The 14,689-nt window shown below is 36.7% G+C and overlaps 1 pseudogene; it reads right to left on the bottom strand.

Moving 5' to 3' along the window:
- The window catches only part of LOC103692621 (oligosaccharyltransferase complex subunit OSTC pseudogene), a 21,942-nt pseudogene extending 11,396 nt beyond the window's left edge, over nucleotides 1-10,546 (bottom strand).
- Nucleotides 10,547-14,689: the final 4,143 nt, after the last annotated feature.

Genomic DNA, 14,689 nt, shown 5'->3' with positions numbered 1-14,689 from the left:
CACCTGCTTCAACCAATTGAGTGCAGAAATTACAGGTGTGTTTTACCATTTCCAGCTAATATTTCCTTCTTTAATAGAAGGAAGATAAAAGAGAGAGATGATTTAGACAAATCAGCATCAAAAACTGTAATTGGTGTCAAGTTATCCTTTAAAATTGCAAGGTGATTAAATTTTATAAAATGATCACCAGATTATTTACATAATAGGCCAGGAAGTAGTCTAGACACATTTCTGAGAATATATATATATATAGAAATCTATGGTGTGGCCCCCAAGGACTCACAAGTTTTAATGTTTGGCCAATAAGAAATGACACTATCAGGAGCTATGGCCTTCTTGGAGTGAGTACCTGTGGCACTGCTGGAAGATGTGTGGCACTGGGAGGATGGGCTTTGAGGTCATAAATGTTCAAGCTATGCTCAATGTGGCACACAAGAATCTTCTGTTTCCTGCCAATCAAGGTGTAGGATCCTTAGCTCCTTCTCCAACACCATGTTTGCCTGCAGGCTGCCATGTTTGTTGACATGATAATGGACTAAACTCCGAACTATAAGACAACCCCAATTAAATGTATTTTTGTAGGAGTTGCTGTGGTCCTGGTGTCTCCTCTTATCAATAGACAATTTCCATTGAAGCAAATATTGTACAATTATTACCATTAGTTTATTTAATAAATATTTACAATAATTTTCTTATGCCAGTACTTATTATGGCTATTGGTAAGAGATATGACAAATTGATCAGAACAAAATAACAAATCACTAGTGTTACTCTAGTGGTAGGATATAGAATGAAAAAAGTGAATAGGAAAATTTACATTAACAAAGAGCAGAAGTGATAAAAATAGTTACAGAGCACAGACAAAGAATTACATAGGGATGTAATTAGAGTTTGCAGTACAGAATACCTTACATAAATAAAGCTATAATAAAAATATGACCTTGACCTTGGAAATAGTAGGAATTTTAAGAAGGAGGCTTCCTCTTTGAAAAGCTTCCAGGCATTGGGAACCAGTACAGAGTTCTTAAAGCAATATTTTTATTGTATTAGGCAATATTTCAGGTTTTATTATGATATAATATTGTATAGTTTTATAGGGTGTACTGCAGTGATTCAAGACATGCACTCCATGTGGAAGAATCTAATCACAGTAATAAGCATCTCCATTTCTTCCAGCATTATTCAACTTTATATGTTTAGTATTGAATTGTTTTGAAATGCATTCCATTGCTATAATCTATTGCTAGTTTACTGTGCTAAAGAAGACAGAACCGATGACACCATTTTCAGTGCTCTGGCACCTTTCATCGATCCCTACAATTCTATTCAGTTCTTCTAGGAGCCTGATATACTAGTTGACAAAGAAGTGTAAATACACATGGATATTTATTTAGCTTTCCATGTCTGCCTTATTGCAGATAATATGATGGCTCCCATTTATATCCATGTTGCTGTTAAAGAGTCTAGGTTGATTTTATCGTTTGGTAATTTTCAATACTGCTACAATAAACCCGGAAATACATGTATCTTTTTGTTGCAATTATTCTTATCTCCTCTGGAGGTATACATAATAATGAAACTATTAGATTGTAGAAGAGTTTTCCTTTCTGTAATTTGAAGACTCCTCATTCTTATAATAGTTGTAATTCTTACATTTTCATGAACAGTACATAAATAATCTCCTATCTACATATCTCCCACCATTTGATAGTATCCAGTAGAACTAACATGAAATGATTTCTCATTGCTGTTCTTATGTGCACTTAATTGATGGTTACTGAAATTGTGCTTTATATCTCAACAAATGGTTGACCATTAGTTTATTTGTGGTATATGTGTGTGTGATGTGTGTGATGTGTGTGTGTGTGTGTGTGTGTGTGTTTTCGTGCACAGGCACAGGCATAGGCACATGTGTGTTATGTGTTTATGTATATATCATATATACCTATATTACCTATATACCCATTTTACAAAAAGAAATCTATAGATTCAACACAATCCTCATAAAAATTCCAACTCAATTTTTGACAAAAATAGGAACAACAATTCTCAAATTTATATTGAATAACAAAAACTCTAGGATAGCAAAAACAATTCCCAACAATAAAAGATCTGGAGGAATCACCATCTTGACCTCAAGCTGTGCTTCAGAGCAACAGTGAGAAAAACCACATGATATTTGTAGAGAGACAGTCAGATTGAGTAATGGAATAGAATTGAAGACCCAAATATAAACCCACACACCTTTGGACACCTGATCTTTAACAACAAAGCCAAAACTATTCAGTAGAATAAAGAAACCATCTTCAACAAATGGTACTAACTGCTAGTCTGCAGGCAGAAGGATGCAAATAGATCCATATTTATCAGCTTGTACAAAGCTCAAGTGTGAACCAAGAATCTCTACATCAAACCAGTTACAGTTAATCTAATAGAAGAGAAATGAGAAGTAGACTCAAAAGCAGACACAGGTGAAAAGGTCATCCAAAGACTACCCCATCTGGGGATCCATCCCGTATGCAGCCACCAAACCTGGTGAGCCTTATATGGAGGTCTCCTGAAAGGCTCTGCCAGAGCCTTACTGATAGATGAGGATGCTTGCAGTTGGCCATCAGAATAAGCACAGGGACAGCAATGGAGGAATTAGAGAAAGGACTGAAGGAGCTGAAGAGATTTGTAACCCCATAGGAAGAACACAATATCAACCATCCAAACTGTCCCCCAGAGCTCCCAGGGACTAAACCAACAACCAATGAGTAAGTACCATGGAGGATCCATGGGTCCAGTAGCATATGTAGCAGAAGATGACATTGTCTGGCATCAATAGGAAGAAAAGCCCTTGGTCCTGTGAAGGCTCATTTCCCCAGTGTAGGGGAATGCTAGGGCATTGAGGTAGAAGTGAGTGGGTGGGAGTGGGAGCATCCTCATAGAAGCAGGGTGAGTTGGGAGAGGGTATGTGAGATGGGGAAAGGGGATAAAATTTGAAATGTAAATATATAAAATACCCAAGAAAAATTTTTTTAAAAAGTAGTGTTCAATATCCTTAGTCATCAGGAAAATGCAAATAAAAATTACTCTGAGATTCCACCTTATACCAAACAGAATAGCTATGAAGAAAAACTCAGGAGACAGCAGATACTAGCAAGGTTTGGAGGAAGAGGAACATTCCTCCACTGCTGGTGGAATTGCAAACTGGTACAACCACTCTGGAAATCAATCTGTTATTTCCTCAGAAATTTATAAATAACTCTACCTGAAAACCAGATATACCACTCATGTGCATATACCCAAAAGATGCTCCAACATATCACAGGGACACATATTTCACTATGCTCATAGCAGTGTTATTTAATATAGCCAGAACCTGGAAACAACCAGGATGTTTTTCGCCGAAGAACTGTACAGAAAATGTGGTATATTTACACAATGAAATACTACTCAACTATTAAATATGAGGACATCATGAATTTTGCAGGCAAATTAATGGAACTAAAAAATATACTGAGTTAGGTAACCCAGACCTCACATGGTATGTACTCACTCTTAAGTTGATATTAGGCAGAAAGTTGAGAGCACCCATGATACACAGACCATATGAATATTAACAAGAAAGAAGGCCCAAGTGTAGATGTTTCAGTCCCATTTAGAAGGAGAAACAAAATTATCATAGAAGGTAGAGAGAGGGAGAGGGAGGTGGCTGGGAGAGGTAAGGGAAAGGGGGGCAGGATCAAATATAGGGGGAGACAAGAGAGAGGCTCAGAGGGCCAGGAGAATCATTAGAAATATGCAGCAGTTTGCTGCAGGGGATGGGGTTGAACCTCTAGAAAGTCGCCAACACCAGGGATCAGAGAAGCTCACAGGACCCAATGGATATAACATTAGCCAAAATGCGCAAGAGTGAGAGAATGGAACCTAAAGAGATCAACTCCAGGAGATAGACAAGGCTCTCAGTTTGGGGTTGGAGCCAACCATCCATTTCAAAAATTTTGACCCATAATTTTTCTTGTCTAAAACAAATGCAGGGATAAAAAATGGAATAGAGGCTGAAGGAAAGGCCGTACAGAAACTGACTCAACTTGGGAACCATCCAGTGCACGGACACCAAACCCTGACACGATTTCCGATGCTATGCTGTGCTTGAAGACAGGAGCCTGGCAAGGCTTTTCTCTGAGAGTTTCTCCTAGCACCCGACTAAGACGTTTGCAGATACTTACAGCCAACTATTAGACTGAGTTCTGAGATCCCTATGAAAGGGTTAGGGGAGGACTGAAGATGCTGAAGGAGATTGCAACCCCATAGGAAGAACAATATCAACTAACCAGATCCCTTACAGCCCCCGGGCACTGAGCCACCACCAAGGAGCATACATGGGCTGGTCCTGGGCACTTGCTACATATGTAGCAGAGGACTGCCTCATCTGCTATCAGTGAGAGGGGAGACGCTTGGTCCTCTGGAGGCTTGATGTCACTGAGAAGGGTGATGCTAGAAGCAGGAGTGGCTGGGAAGGTGGGGAGCACCCTCTTTTAGGCAAAGGAGATACACTCTTGGCTGGGGGGCTTGTGGTGAGGACCAGGAAGGGGAAAAATTGAAATGTAAATAAATAAAATTATTAATAAAAGAAAATAAAATAGCCAGTACATTTAAAAATAAATCAAAAGAAACAGCAAAACAAACAGAACAAAAAAGGTAACTCAAAATCACAAAACCACAAAAATGAAAATGATAACATACAAGACCAGTAAGAGAAAAGAAAAAAATGCCAAGACAAAATCAGACAAAAAGTTTTCATAAAAAAGCATGAAGTTAATTTTGTTTTGACCAACTACTCCTGGGTATGAGACTTGACCTGGGGTGTGGTTGATATACCCAGTAACACCCCATTGTAGTAAAATGATTTTTCCTTTGACAACAAGTATTAATCATAAATAGTTCCTTGGTGAGGGGTGGAATCCGGTATGTACTTCCCTCTATCAGTGCAGGAACCCTGAGTGCCTCAAACCTGTGCAGGTTTTGTGTGTCCTGTCACAGCCTTTGTGAGTTCATATTTGTCTAAGTCCTGTGGTGTCTGTTTTTAGAGTAATCTTTCGCCTTTGGCTTTTATACTCTTCCTACCTTTTTCTTCCACATAGAGCTCTGAATCTTGGTTGGGAAGGCTTTGATAAAAACAAACCATTTAGTGGGTCTTAAATCATTTTTAAAAGTGGTTGGTTACTTTCATAATCTTTATGCCACTATTGCACCACATGCTGTTCATTCAAATCACTGTTGTAACTCCACAGAATTTCTAGCAGCATGATATTTATGTATATCTCTCTTCTCCAGGAGCATGCAGAGAGTACTTTCCAATTTCATGAACACTATTCATAAGGGTGAAAATGGTAGGTAGGTACCAGCTACACTTGTCAATGCTTGATGACATAAGAAAATATTACCTTAAGCAAAAATGCATTACCATCAGGATATAGAGAGTAAGCAATGGCTCTGGCAATAGCCTGTGATTATTTGGGGGAGAGAGATTTAATCAGACACTTTTGCCAAGGACTCATGCCTGGCACTAGAAGTTTTACTTGGAAATAAAAGTTGGGGGATTCTCTCCCCTACTATGTGCTGACTTAATTTAGATAATTTTTAGATGCATATATTCCATGAAGTTTCAGAGTAGCAAGTTTTTAAATCATCTTAAAATGGGCTTTAGTGTTTGTTATGTCTCTCCATATTCTCTTGTTCAGCTGTTTCTTTCCATTCCACTCCCTATTCAATCCCCAATTTTATTTCCTTTTTATCTCCCCATAACATTATATTCTGTATACAATTTCTGCTGCTAAATTTTCCTACTAGGTAGCTAGTCTCTCTTATGCAGAATATACATATCAAAACATTAAATACTAATAACTGCATATAAGGAAAATCATGCATATTGGTGTTTGTATTGGAGTTACCTCACTCAGAATGATGTTTTTCTAGCTTTACCATTTACCAATTGAATTCAAAATTTTACTTTTTAACACCTAAATAATATTCTATTGCATAAATTTACCTCATCTTTATTATCCATTCATCATTTGATGAATATCTAGGCTGTTCCAAATTTTGAGCTATTATAAATAGAGAATCAATTAAAAAGTAACTCTACACTAGAATGTACAGAGTCCTCTGGGTATATGTCCAAGAAAGGTACAGCTGGACTAATTCTCAGCTTCTTAAAGAACTGTAACACAGATTTTCATGATGATTCTTCATAGTAATGAAAAAAATGTTCCCTCTTCCTTTCAGCCTTGCCAGAATGTGTTGACAATTTTTTTTAAAATTCATCTTGGCCATTCTCAATGGTATAATCTGAAGTCTCAAAGTGGATTTAATTTCTCTTTCCATGATGGATAATGATGTACGTATTTTATGAGGTTCCATTCATTAAAGTTTGGTTTAAGTGTCTGTGCTCTTGGTTATCAGGATTAACAAGTTCAATGTAAATGGCGTGTTAAAGACAAAAATAGGAGCACTGCTTAGCCGTTGTCTGCAAATCTCTAAATCCAACCCTTCTTCACTATTCTGTAATACTATTTTTAACAATATTGATATTGCAAATGCATACATTGTCTTTGAGCCTTCATATAAATTCCATGATTTAAATGTCTTAATTTGTCCTAAAACTACATTATCTAAAATACAATAGCCATTAAATTAATAGTTAAAGAGGTAAGTTCTAACATTTCAATCATAACCTATACCTACTTTATGTAGTCCATATACACAGCTGTATCTGTGTTTTGGGTTGTATCACAGCACTACATGGCCATGGCCTTAGATCTATGGGAGCTCACAGTCTCTATCCTCAGGCTGCCAGGAAAGTTTCCTTTTACCTTAAAATGGAGAGTGAAAAGTAAGTAAAGTAGGAAAATTTCCCCTTAATATCCTGAGATACAGAATAAAGACTACAGTTGTTTGTCATTGATCAGAATCCTAACTTTCAATAAATTATTAATATAAATTTAGCATGTAGACAGCTGCAGATAACATACTTGATTTCATGTCGTTGGAAACCTGTTAAGGTGATAAAAATCAATGACTCCCAGAATGATTATAGGAGGATCTGCTTCTGTCACATACTTTGTTTACTTCTAACAGATTATGTCAACCTATCTACTGCCTTGACTTGACTGCTGAACTGAAACCATTAAACATTAAATATTAAAGGTAACAGGATCAACGACTATAAAACAGCAATGCTTTGCATTACTGACAATCATAGAGAATAATTTAATTAAGAAAAGCAAGTCACTTTAAGAATCAAAACATTTATCAGTTACTTTTAAACTGTCAACTAGATAACTTTAAAAACTTTAAGGAGCAGGAAGAACTATGTCTAGAAGATTGTTAACTCTAACAAGGTGGTCAGTAGCAAACTTGAGAAAGGAGTGGAGGAGTAGAAGGAAACTTCAAAGCAGGGACTCACAGCTTCTTCTAGGCTACACCAATTCTGCCACATGGGATTTGGCCAGGAATTTACAAAGCATTCTGTTTTCAAAGAACATTGGGAAGGTGAATGGCATGATGCTGCCAACAGATGAAACTGGAACATATATAACCATAGGAGTTCGAGTTAGATGGCTCAGGTCTGTTAATAGAAGACACTTATTTATTATTTCATAAAGATTATTGAACAAGTAGTACATAACTACATAACAACAGAGATATTAAGTTGCAGTTGAGGAAATCATTCCCAGTAGAACTCTGATACAATTCAGACTCCACTTAATGTGAATGAAACTCCTGGGAAAGGATGGATGGGGAACTAGAGAAAAGGTGAAGCCGATGTTAATCACCCAACTAAACTCATCATACACAGGTAATATAATTTCCAAAAATATCTAAAGAATAATCAGAACGAGTGATCAGAGGGAAAAGAATTCAGTTCTCTTCATATTGAGGTAGCTTTCTGCTCAATTGCTGAGATTTGCTAATTTGCCATAAAATGAACATTATGCAGATTTCTTAATAGAGTCTCTCTTCTAATATAGCTGAATATATACAACCATCACAGAAGATCCAGACTTAACCAATAGAGAATTTTATTGTCCTCTAAAACAGAGAAATACAGAGATCTTCTTCCTCTCACTTCTTCTATTTCCTTCCTTTATCATCTTGTCTCTGACTCTTTTTCCACCCTCTCCTGATTTCTTCCACTTCTCTTTTATTGTGTTTCCATCTGTCTTCCTTCCACACTTAGAAAAACTACACTTTGAACACCGGAAAATAGCAAAAGAAAGCAGAGATCCACAATAGACAAATGATGCCCAGCATTAGAACATTAAGATAGTATTAATACATTTTAGTAGTTTAATATTCTCATAAATTTTAAATACAATAAAAGAACTTCTAGGGGAATCAACACCACTGACCTCAAGCTGTATTACAGAGCAATAGTAATAAAAAATCACATGGTATTGGTACAGAGACAGACATGTCAATCAGTGGAGAAAATTGAAGACCCAGATGAACCCACACAACTATAGTCACTTGATCTGTGACCAAGAAGCCAAAACCATACAATTGGAAAAAGACAGCATTTTCAACCAGTGCTGCTAGTCTAACTAGCAGTCTGCATGTAGAAGAATGCAAATTAATCCATTTGTATCTCCTTGTACAAAGCTCAAGTCAAAGTGGATCAATGACCTCCACATAAAACCGGATACACTGAAACTATTAGAAGAAAGAGTGGGGAAGAGCCTTGAACACATGGGCACAGAGGAAAATTTTCTGAACAGACTACCAATGGGTTATGCTCTAAGATCAAGAATCAGCACATGGGAGCTCATCAAATAGAAAGCTCTGCAAGGCAATGGACACTGTCAATAGGATAAAGCAGCAACCTACAGAATGGGAAAGATTGCTACCAACTCTACATCCAATAGAGAGCTAATATCCAATATATACAATGAACACAAGAAGTTAGATTCCAGAAAACCAAAAATCACAATTAAAAAGTGAACTACAGACCTAAACAAAGAGGAATCTCAAATGTACCTAAACCTCAAATCTCAAGAAGTACCTAAAGAAAAATGTTCAACTTCCTTAGTTATCAGGGAAATGCAAATCAAAACTACATTGAGATTCTACCTTACACCATTCAAAAAAAAAAAAAAAACTCAGGGGAAAACAGATGCTGGCGAGGATGTGGAGGAAGAGGAACACTCCTTTATTGCTAGTGGGATTGCAAGCTGATGCTAACACTTTGGAAATCAATCTGTCAGTTCCTCAGAAAATTGGAAATGGCTTTACCTGAAGACCCAGCTATACCACTCCTGGGAATATATTCAAAAGATGCTCCAACATATAACAACTACACATAATCCACTAAATTCATTGCAGCCCTATTTATAATAGCCAGTAGCTGGAAACAACCCAGATGTCCCAGAATGGAAGAATGGAAATAGAAAATGGGGTACATTTACACAATGGAATACTATTCAGCTATTAAAATTGATGACTTCACAAACTTCATAGGCAAATGGTTGGAACTATAAGATATTATCCTGAGTAAAGTATACCAGACCCAAAAGAACATACAAGATATGTACTCACTGATAAGTGGATATTAGCCCCAAAGCTCAGAATACCCATGATGCAACTCAAAGACCATATGAAGCAAGAAGGAAGGCCAAAGTCACATAGAAGGGAGAACAAAATAAGCAAGGGAGGCAGAGGGAGAGGGAGTCCTGGTTGGGAGAGGGAAAGGGGAGGAAAAAGGGGGCAGAACAAGGTATGGCAAAAGACAAGAGGGAAGTCTAGAGGGCCAGGTGAATGAATAGAAATAAGTAGCAATGGGGGTAGGGAACTTGGAGAGCCACCAGAAAGATCCAGATGCTAGAAATGTAAGAGGCTCCCAGGACCCAGTGGAGAGGCAGAAACACCCCACAGCAGAGAGTTAGAACCTGAAGAGACCACCTCCAGAAGATAGAAATGGCCCCCAGTTGATGGATAGGGCCACCAACCCATTTTAAAAAAAAACACCCAGAATTGTCCCTGTCTAAAGGAAATGCAGGGACAAAAATGGAGTAGATGCTGAAGGAAAGGCGATCCAATGACCGCCCCACTTTGTGATCCATTCCATCTGCAAATGCCAAAACCATACACTACTACTGATGCCAAGATGTGCTTGCTTACAGGAGCTGGGTATAACTATCCTCTGAGTGATTCTACTAGCATCTGACTAGGAAAAATGCAGATACCCACAGTCTACCATTGGACTGAGCCCAAGGACCCCGTTTGAAAAGTTAGGGGGATCTACTGCCGTCTGGCCTCCCGCCCCGCAGGGCATTTCTGGAGGGCAGTCGCCAGTTGCTGTCTTATCACCTCTGACAAGCACACCAAGTTCTTACTGGAAGTGACCCAGGAGGTGTGCAGCTTCATGCCCTAAGAGTGGTGCACGATGGAGCTGTTCGAAGTGTCCAAGGACAAGCTTTAATTCAAGTTCATCAAGAAGAGAGTGGGCACATATATCCCGGCCAAGACAGTGGAAGGGGCTGAGCAAGGTGCTGGCAGCCATGAGGAAGGAGGAGGCCAAGAAGGATTAATGAACACTCCCCCAATAAAAGATAGTTCTTACAGTTAAAAAAGAGGAGGAGGAGGAGGAGGAGGGGGAGGGGGAGGAGGAGGAGGGGGAGGGGGAGGAGGAGGAGGGGGAGGGGGAGGAGGAGGAGGAGGAGGAGGAGGGAGTTGTCAGGGGAGGGACTGAAAGAACTGAAGGGGATTGCAACCCTGTAGGAAGAACAACAGTATTAAATAACCAGAGCTCACTGACTGAGTTCCCAGGAACTAAACCACCAAACAAAGAGCAAACATGGGCTGGTCTATGGCTTCTGCTACAAATGTAGCAGAGGACTGCCTCATCTGGCATCAGTGGGAGGGGAGGCACTTGGTCCTGTGGAGGCCTGATGCCCCAGAGAAGGCACATTCTAGAGGGGTGAGGCAGGAGTGGGTGGGGATGTGGAGGAGCACCCTCTTAGAGGCAAAGGGGAGGGGAATGGGGTGGGGGTTTCATAAAGGGGAGACGGAGAAGGGTGATAACATTTGAAATGCAAATAAATAAAATAATTTTAAATATTTATTTATTATTGCTTACATATATGCCAGAAAAGGGCACCAGATCTCATTGTAGATGGTTATGAACCACCGTGTGATTGCTAGGAATTGAACTCAGGATCTCGGGAACAGCAGTCAGTGCTCTTAACCTCTGAGCCATCTCTCCAGACACCAAAACTTAGAAGAAAACAAAACTTCATCATTTCTGTTTCTAACTTCTCATTCTCCTAATTTTATGATTTCTTTTACAATGCTCAAATCCTTAACGTTATTTCAAGGGATGGTTGCTGCTTATGTTTCATTCCAAAGATAAGTCTAAGATAATATGTTTTCTTATCAGATACTGATCATGATTTCTAAGATAATTTAACAAGAAAAATTATTATTGATTTCAGTGAGTTTTTTCCTAAGTAAATAAAATGTTTTCTTGAGTTTTAAACAATGCATTCTCTCCCTCTGTAAGTGGAACTGAATGGTTGTTAATGTATACAGTGTTTCCCAAACCAGTTTTGTTTAGCACAATGCATCAACACCATGAAGCCTGATTTTTATTATTTTATATATTTTCTCTGAATGAAATAGACTAATACAATTCTTACTTTGCATTTACTAAAATAAAGGTATATTATCTTTTGATTTATATAATGTATGTAGAGGCTCAAATGTTAAATTTTATTAGTCATTGAAAACTTTCCACATATCTTTCTGGAGATATTTAATATTTTATAACAGACTTCAGTTAACCTAAAAGAAGTTATAATTATTTAAATGAATCACTTATTCTCTAAGAAATTTATATCAGACATATGACCTTCATAAGCTAAGATAATATGAATTTGCCACAAAATCGCAAATGAATTCCATCATGAAAGGTCATTCGTAAAGTTTCTGGCAGTTAAGGGTATCACAAGGTCAGAAATCAAGGATACACTCTCCTTTGTACAAAATGTCTTGGTCTAATCAACATACTGAGCAGATTTTTCTAATGTAAAAAAGGTATATTGTGAAATAATACATACAAATATTCAGTGACCATCTTCAAAACACTGAATCAAAGGTTAGAGAAAGGACACAGTACCTCTGTTTTCTTAATACCAAAGGTAACTTTACAGCAAAGCACTATTTCTTCCTTCTATTTCTTCCTTATTATTATATTTGTTTAATTGATGTTTATTTTTCCCATGAGTTAGAATATATGAATAATTATGAATTATATAGTAGAATATAGAAATGAATATCAACACATGAGTGTAATAAATGTAAATGCAAGATACCTTGTCATTGAAATTTATGTTTTGTACTTTTATTCAAATGCAAATCTGAAATGGCTTCCCTAATGAATTATTTTAGATTGGTATAAACACATTCTCTCCTAAATATCTATACTTTATCTTATTATAAGAATTACAGTTCATTTTTTTAAAAAAAGAAATATGTATTATTTTCCTTCATTTTTGTTTGACTACCAAGTACAACAAAATATAGGAAACATTATTAGCTACCTAGGTTAACAATATTAACTGTATCTTACTAAGACGAAACAATAATGGGATTTTGTAAGACATAATGCATAGTACATTGAATAGCCACAAAACTAGGTGCCAGTAAAGTGTTCAAATTCAAATCCTACTAAATTTGTGCTCTATGGGACAAGCAAATCCTGAAATTCTTTCTCATTTCTTATGATCCCAGAAAATCATTACCAAAATTTCCTGGATGGTTTTATTTGTTTTTATTTTAAGTATGTAAAGACTGTATGGAAGTGAAAATAAAAGGGATGAGATATCAGAAAACAACAGTTGTATAGGTGAGAGCTTGCATGGCAGTGATCATTAAATTATGTTACTCTAGCCCCATCTGCAAGAATCCTATCTCTTTAGCTTCTTCCTTATAATCCCACTTACTCATTTGGTTTCCTAGAATAATGCTCTCTCCTTCTATATTCCTCAAGTGTACAGGCTTTTAAGAGTAACATTTTCACTTAGTAACGTTATTTAAAAATCTATATCAGTTGTTGAAGTTCTTTATTTTTCTGATATCATCACAGTTCTCCATTGCATGACTTGTCTAGATATTCAAATTTTCTCCTACCTATGAGTATCATATTTCCTTTTTGTTAACTTGACAAGCATCTAGTGTCACCTGTGAAGGAACTCGCATTGAGGAGTGGGTTATTTAGATCAAGTTAGCCTTTATATTTGTCGGTAGGGGATTATCTTGATCATATTTATTGAATTCGAAAGACTTTCCCACTAATGGCGGAACTATTCCCTAGGCAGAGGATTATGCATTAACTGTCTCTTTGCTCCTGACAATGAGTGTTACTAATTGTAACTTTCCTTCAGTAATGGAGTGTGATCTAAAATAAAATCCCTCTCCTCTATATTCCAACACTAGTAGTTTTATTGTGCAATAAGAAATGATAGTAGGCCAAAAAAAAAAAAAAAAAAAGAAAGATAATACCATCTCCAGATTCAGTAGTTGTAACTTCAAATAATGCACAAGTGACCTTATGCATGTGTGCTTTCCTTGGCAGGTCAGAAACTAAGGAATAAATGCACATTTTATTTGCATACCACCTAAATATTCAAACAAATTTCCCTTCTAGAAATAACCAGTATGAAATGAGTTGTTTATTAAACATCAAAGTGGTAAAAGTATACAGGCAAGGAGTCTATAACTATGGAGCACAGAAAAACAGCACTAACATGAAATTAACTTTTCTGCCATATGAAAAGAAAATAAGTTGTCTTAAGTCTTTAGTTACAGCTTTGCCCGTTAAATTTCATAGCTGTAAATTTTGGTCAATAAGTTATTCTTCCCTAAATATAAATCAAAATGAGGAAACTGAGCAGTGGTCATTTGCAAATAAAGATAGCAAGTGAAGGGGAGATAAGTGTCAGGTGATTCAACACCTGTTTGCTACATATGCAGTATATAATTGGAATAAATTAAATGCAACTAGAAGGCATGTATCAGAAAAATGCTATTGAAATTCCAAAGATGAAGTTATATTTAGATAAAAGGCAAAATCCACCTAAAACATTCCTTAAATGAATTAAATCACATGCTCTTAAAGATATATAGCTTATTTTCTATGCTAGAATATTTAGACTGTAGCATCTTTGAAATTTGACAGAACTTTAATCTCCCTGAAAGCATTAGGTGTTCTAAGTAACACACTGCTAATTGTATAGAAATATTTATTTAGACAGGCTCTGTATAATTTGGAAAGAATTTATAGACTTAAAACTGTATATGTATAAATATAGATTCTCCATTAAGGCATCCCCATAATCTGAATTTTTTGTTGTATATTGTTCAAACACATAACCTTTAATACTTGCAAATTTGTTATTTTTTAATTATCATTACTTTGCAGAGTCTGGCACGTCTTTTTTATAAAACAAAATCATTGTAATGCCACTTTTAATAATAATTGAACTCAAAAGAACAAATTTTCATGGTACAAGGAAAATTGTTTGTCTTGTTCTAAGTACATCATGAAGGATTAATTTTCCTGTTTGTCATAGTATAGTTGGTTTTTAAACAAATGAGAATGAATCTCTCAGTAATTTAATTAAATATGCCTCACATAATTGATGCA

This window comes from Rattus norvegicus, chromosome 6 (assembly GCF_036323735.1).
Source record: "Rattus norvegicus strain BN/NHsdMcwi chromosome 6, GRCr8, whole genome shotgun sequence".
Taxonomy (NCBI): domain Eukaryota; kingdom Metazoa; phylum Chordata; class Mammalia; order Rodentia; family Muridae; genus Rattus; species Rattus norvegicus.
The sequence above is the reverse complement of the archived record's forward strand: the minus strand, read 5'-3'. Positions and strand labels throughout refer to the sequence as shown.